General features: G+C 33.3%; 1 protein-coding gene across 1 annotated transcript in view; it reads right to left on the bottom strand.

Annotated features, from left to right (window-relative positions):
- Positions 1–4,817: 4,817 nt before the first annotated feature.
- The window catches only part of PCDH17 (protocadherin 17), an 87,743-nt gene continuing 86,560 nt past the window's right edge, over positions 4,818–6,000 (bottom strand). The window contains exon 6 of the transcript XR_014618308.1: positions 4,818–4,863. The gene's annotated coding sequence lies outside the window, so the exon portion shown is untranslated. The remainder of the gene's footprint in view (positions 4,864–6,000) is intronic.

Below are 6,000 nucleotides of genomic sequence, written 5' to 3'. Positions count from 1 at the left end.
CTCACTGTTGCAAGAAGTATATATATAGGGGGTCCCTGCCATTTTCCCTAGGTTGATAAGATCTAGTAAGTACTCTAAGTCTGCTCAAACCATCTTGTTCTATTTCCTTTTTTTCTTTTTTTTCTTTTTCTTGATTTCTGCCTCCAAACACATTTGAATTTGCAGTGGTTTTAAGTTTTAGCACTGCAGAGATTACTAATAATTGTTGGAGAACTTTAACAAGCATGCTTTTTATTATTTTTTTTTAATTATTTTTTTCCCTGTTTCTAGATTCCTGTTTTAGTCTACTGGAAATAGTGTGTTTAGAAAAGAATGGTGGTATATTTATAGTCATCAGCAGTGTTACTAAATTGAACTGTGGAAGAAAACTGTCCATGAACAAGGCTATATTTGCATCTTTCCTGATTTATTTATTTATTTACTGTCTTCTGGACACTATTTAAGAAGACTGTTACCTTTTCAAAACTTATGTGTTTTCTTTTTAGCGGAGTGCTTTGTCTTACTTTTGACATGTACAAAAAACACTGTCAACTAAACAAATGCATTTCTGCCCACATTACATCCTTAAATCAGTCAACTAATCAGATTCTGCTGAAGTAGTATTGGTGCACTGAGTGGCAGAGTTGGTGTATAATGGGGAGCTGCTTTGCTTACACTGTAGTGTGGTTGAGCAAAATTTATTATGGAAGCTGAGCAAAATTTATTATGGAAGCATAATTACCAGTCTTTAGAATCTCTTCCATAAGAAAATAGCACAAAAGAAGTCCAGAGTCTGTCTGGACAGGGTGTTTATTCTGGAGCCTTCCACTACTTTCACTTCTTTTCCACTGCAGACTTTGACCTGAGGCAAAACCTCAATGTTTTTAAGCAGTTTATGTTGTGGTCAAAGATAAAGGCTTATTAACAGTTGTTAATCTCCCTTCTAAATCTCTTATAATATAATGGTACTGTAACATTATTAAAATAGCTTCACATTTATTCTTTTCTGCTATATTTACTAAATTCACTTGATGTTATACAAATGTTATTAAATGTTACAGCAATAGTTTGCAGTCGTTTTGTTTTCCACCTAGAGTGAGACATAAGATTATAGATAATCATTCCTATGGCCAATATAGATTTAAGCATAGAAAGCCAAAGGGTATTGAGAATAAATACAATTTGTCATATGGTTTAAGACAGCTCCTAAAAATGTATTGATAATGAAATACATAGTTATGATCCATATTATGGTTAGAAGATATTGAATACATTAATTATCTAGAATATACATATCAGCTATTTAACTTCCTCATATTTTCAGTTTAAAAATACCAAAACAAAATAATTTTCACTGAAGATGAAATAGCTATATATTTAGTTATTATGGAAGCAATGATTTAAAGTTGACTAGTTTACTAATAATATTCTTCTCAACAGGATCTCCCATTGAACTCACAATAGTGATGGAGAATTTATCCATAAAAAGAAAAGTGTTTTAACTGGAAAATAAAAATATGGCTTTTATATATTTTAGCAAATATAATATGATCAAATTTTTAAACAAGTAGAATTCTGAGAAATAAATGGAATTCTTATGTACAGAAAATCTTTTTTTTTTTTTTTAATTGTATGGTAGTATATGAATTCTCTATACAAGACAAATTTGCAATGTAAAATATTTAAATGGACATAAAAAATGAGGAAGTGTGCCTAATAAAAGAGATACTTGCGAAATCCTTATAGCATGTAACATTGTAGAAGATGTTTGTTGTAAAAGGGTTAAAAACAGATACATAGAATATTTTGCTAAAAACAATAATAACAGAAGAAGATAAATGTCATTTTCTGATGGTCAGACAGGTATGCTGTTTCCATTTTAATGTTGATGCCAGCTCAATAATATTTTTTATCACTTTCAAATCAAACCACTGAAAAGAGTTCTGCATGCGATTGCCCTTAAAAAGATGAAAAATTTACAGCTAATACAAAATGTAATTGCAGATTTGTTAAGGAGTATTTCTTGTTGCAAACATATTGCAAATATGTTTTTGAATTGCACGAGCAATCAACTGATTTCTAGAGGCAGTTTAAATGCTGTTTTTGGAAAAAGTTGAGGATGATAGACTTGCTGATCCCCTAGCTCTTTGACAGCAGTTCAGCAGGTATGCTTTAATAAGAATTATATGGACTTAAAAGTCAAGGCACTAAACACAAAATATTTTAAGAGATGGAATTTTAATTAGTCAGTTTCCCAGCACGTCAAAAATTAAATCTTTTGTCCAGTTGTCTATGTTTCAATCTATGTCTACATTCTTGCTTCTTACCAAGGTAAATGGCAGACAGTTTATAGACATTTTGGATTCTGGTACAAATAAAATATCTCTAACCCAAAGGACCTAAGGGAAGGATCCCTATGTCAGAACACTATTTTAATTTTAAAGAATAACAAAGGGCCTACAATTTGAACAGTATATATTTAGGGGAAAATGTACATATAAAATAATAATTAAAAAGGAATGTATCCAGATCACAGAAAAAATATTTATCCAAAACTAATGGCTTTTGTGAGCCAGGCATTATTGGGAACCATCAGTAATAAATAAACCAAGATACTCTGCTCTCTTCCCTGAATCATAACATATGCATTATGGAATATACATCTCAGAAAATTTTAAAGTGGCTCATTAATTCCCTGATCCATTTCTGCATGCACTACTGATACTAAGGTGACCTTTCACAAATAAAGCTATACATAAGGCAGAGAGCCATCTCTTGTATCTGCAGGAGAAATACAATTTTGGGGGAAACATTACCAAATGAAAAAATAAGCTTTCAGTTGCTTTTATGTCTTAGACTCAATAAGGGATAAAGACAACGCATTTATCCCATGAGTGAAAACCCTGAAGCAGTTATATGTGGTTGGCTTAAGGGAGATCTAAGAATCTCTATTTGACAATCTGGCCACTTTCCAAATGAGAAATCAATGACTCTGTATTCTGGGTAAAGAAAAGCCAGGATGGTTTATGACTTGTTCTACATATACTGTGGATCCAGCCAAGCTCTGAATTACACACAGTTGAAGACAGCAAGACAGCAACATCCCATGTCCAATGAGGCCTTCAGCAGCATAAGGTACATTCTGGCAGGACTCTGCACAGACAGTGGCTTGCTAGATTTTGGAATTCAGCCTGTAGAAAGACAAATATATGTAGCAGGAAAAAGAGAAGGAAACAATAGGGGTTTTATATGTCTAGAATAGCCAGCTAATTAGATGCAGGCTGGTTTTGTTTCTGGCAAAGAGGCTTGCAGAAAACATGCAATGGGTAAAAGTTAATTCTGCCTTCAGGACTAATCTATATCTTTAAAATACCTGTAGTAGTCTGAACAATCTAAAAATCTAAAAATCTAAAAATCCTATTTAGCTGACAAAAGCAATGCCTAATTACTTAATTATTAGTAAATAAATAAATAAACCAGTAAAGAGGTTTTACATTATTTGCTATGTCAATGTTACATCACACAGACACAAGGAGAAAGGAGGGCCACATACTCAGTGTAATTCACGATGTTCAAACAGAAGTTATCTTTTTTTTTTTTTTTTGCTTTCCTCTTTCCATTTTTTGTTTTTCTTTTTTCTTTCTTTTTTTATTTAAAAAAAAAAAAAAAAGGTTAATTAAGGTATTAAATTATAACAACCACAATCAGCAGGACATACTCATATTTTCTCAGCTTTTGTCATGTTTACAGCAACATGAAATGAAATTATTTACTCAGGCTCTTAAGAAAGACACACACACACACACAAAATAAAAGAAGAAGAAAAAAAAGGCTTTATATTCTTTAGATTATTTTCTCCACTTGTATACTCAGGCTGTGTTTTGATCTTTCATGTTGGGCTGACAGCCTTTGAGAACTTTTACCCTCATTTATAATGCTTTTGGTGAACTCACACCAGTGTACTGAACCAAACTATCCTTTATTCAGCTCCATATATCCGTGAGCAAATAAGAGCCTGTAGGGATTCAGCACATCAGCTGCTTAAAAGATAAACCTACCCAGCTTGATGAAAACTCTTCACCACCTTCCTGTTGAGAGAAAACGGTTACACATTTCTAATAAATGAAGCAGGAACTGTCATTTTTTTGGCAAACTGATAACTAGCTGTAACAGCCGCAATGCCACAAGTTGCTTTTCCAAAGTAATTACCATCAGGCTCCCTGTGGTATGCAGTGTTTAACACATTTCTTCTGTGTTAATGAATGCAAAAGCAGGCAACACCACTATTAGTAATTGCTTTTTATTCATAGTCCTCATTTTCCAGATAGGTCACATTAAACACAGCCATTGAACGATAGCGTTTGAGATAATTCATACAATGTATGCTGCTTTTGTTTGTTTGTTTGTGTGGGGTTTTTTGTTTGTTTGTTTGCTTGCTTGTTTCTTGTGTGTTTGTATGTCATTCACCAGTCATTGGTGCAACTTTGAGCCATATGGGGAGACATGGGCTGATAAAAGTGAATGCCAACCTGTAGCACAACTGGGCCAGAGAAGTTAAAACCTTAATCAGGTTTCATTCAGTTACACTTCAAATCAACAAATCTTGATAGCCAACACTTCCATTTGAATTAATGCAATAGTAATCATTGCCTCATGTCAAAAGAAAGTAGTTAAACAATAGTGGGTGTATAATACGCTAGGCTTCCGACTTCTTCACCTTAGCAATTTCCCTTCCATTAGGCAACAAACAGCTTAAAAGTTTGTTTGGGTGATGTACCTTGCTCTATTGTGAGCAATATTTAACTTCTGGGAGTAGCTTGGACTGTAAAGCCTATCTCCTCAGGTGGCAAATCATAGTTTAGAAGAATCTCTTTCCTGATGTTCCTGCTAGGAAAAAAGAGGGGAAAAAATAAGGTCTGATTTTGAGTCCTGATTTGATTGGCCAATCTTTTAAGGAACTCTCAGTTGTTGGCTTTCATTAATTTAAAAAAAAAAAAAAAAAAAAAAAAAAAAGGAAGTAAAATACAAAATGTCTTATGCTCTATTCACAGTGTACAGTACAATTTTATTCATCACTTTACTTGCTTTCCCTTAGCTCAGCCATTCTCTCTATAGTCATGTGACAGACATTTTATTTCAGTTTTATAAGACATGTACATAAGAACGAGAGAAATAGCGCAAACTCCATCTTCCATTGCTGTCTCTTTCTCCAGTGGTGATAGATAGCAGAGATACCAAAGAGAAAAAAAAATATACATTTTAATTCTTTCGTGTGTGGTATTTCCTTCACACATAATCACGTTAATTTTAACTGAACCAGCAAAACTCACAATGTATAAGCTTCACTGTTTTTTTTGGTACGTTATGAATCCTAAATTATGAAACGGATTTTTTAACCTGGGATATGCTTACTGGAAGCAGTATGCCAAAGATCTATAACACAAGGCAGTTGTCAGCCAAATTAAATAAAAGCAAGATTTCCTAAACTCTCCTATAAAGCTGTGAGTCATGAATTCTGAATTACCTCAGAGTGGTAAATAAATAATCACTACTAAATACAGATAATGTGTTAAACAGCTAAAGCTAGTAAATTACTAGTGACAGAGAGCCTTAAGGTAAATTCTTCTTACATTGGCACAGCCCTTTCTCAAAATATTGTGGGTTTATGTCTTCAGACATATACAATGAATTGTACAATTGGTTACTCAGTGTTAAAATCATTTATAAAATACACAAATCTCTATCACTTGACTGCATTTACATACTGGCTTAGATTTTGCTGAATAATGGATCTCACTGGCAGAGCTAAAGACTTGGTGCACAGACACTGAAGTGATGAGCACCACAGAAATACGTATAAAAGACTGATCAAATGATAGGAAATCCTCTCCACTATGGAATTTCAAGCTATCAAGCTATCAAGCAAAATCAATCTTGGGTCTCCTGGCCAAAAAGAAAAAATATATATAACACAGACAACACCACATTTTAGTTACATAAATTGTCCAAAACATGGAGAGT

This window comes from Netta rufina (genome assembly GCF_964035555.1).
Source record: "Netta rufina genome assembly, chromosome: 1".
In the NCBI taxonomy this organism is placed as follows: Eukaryota; Metazoa; Chordata; class Aves; order Anseriformes; family Anatidae; genus Netta; species Netta rufina.
Note: the sequence above shows the minus strand (reverse complement) of the source record. Positions and strands in the feature narration are given on the sequence as shown.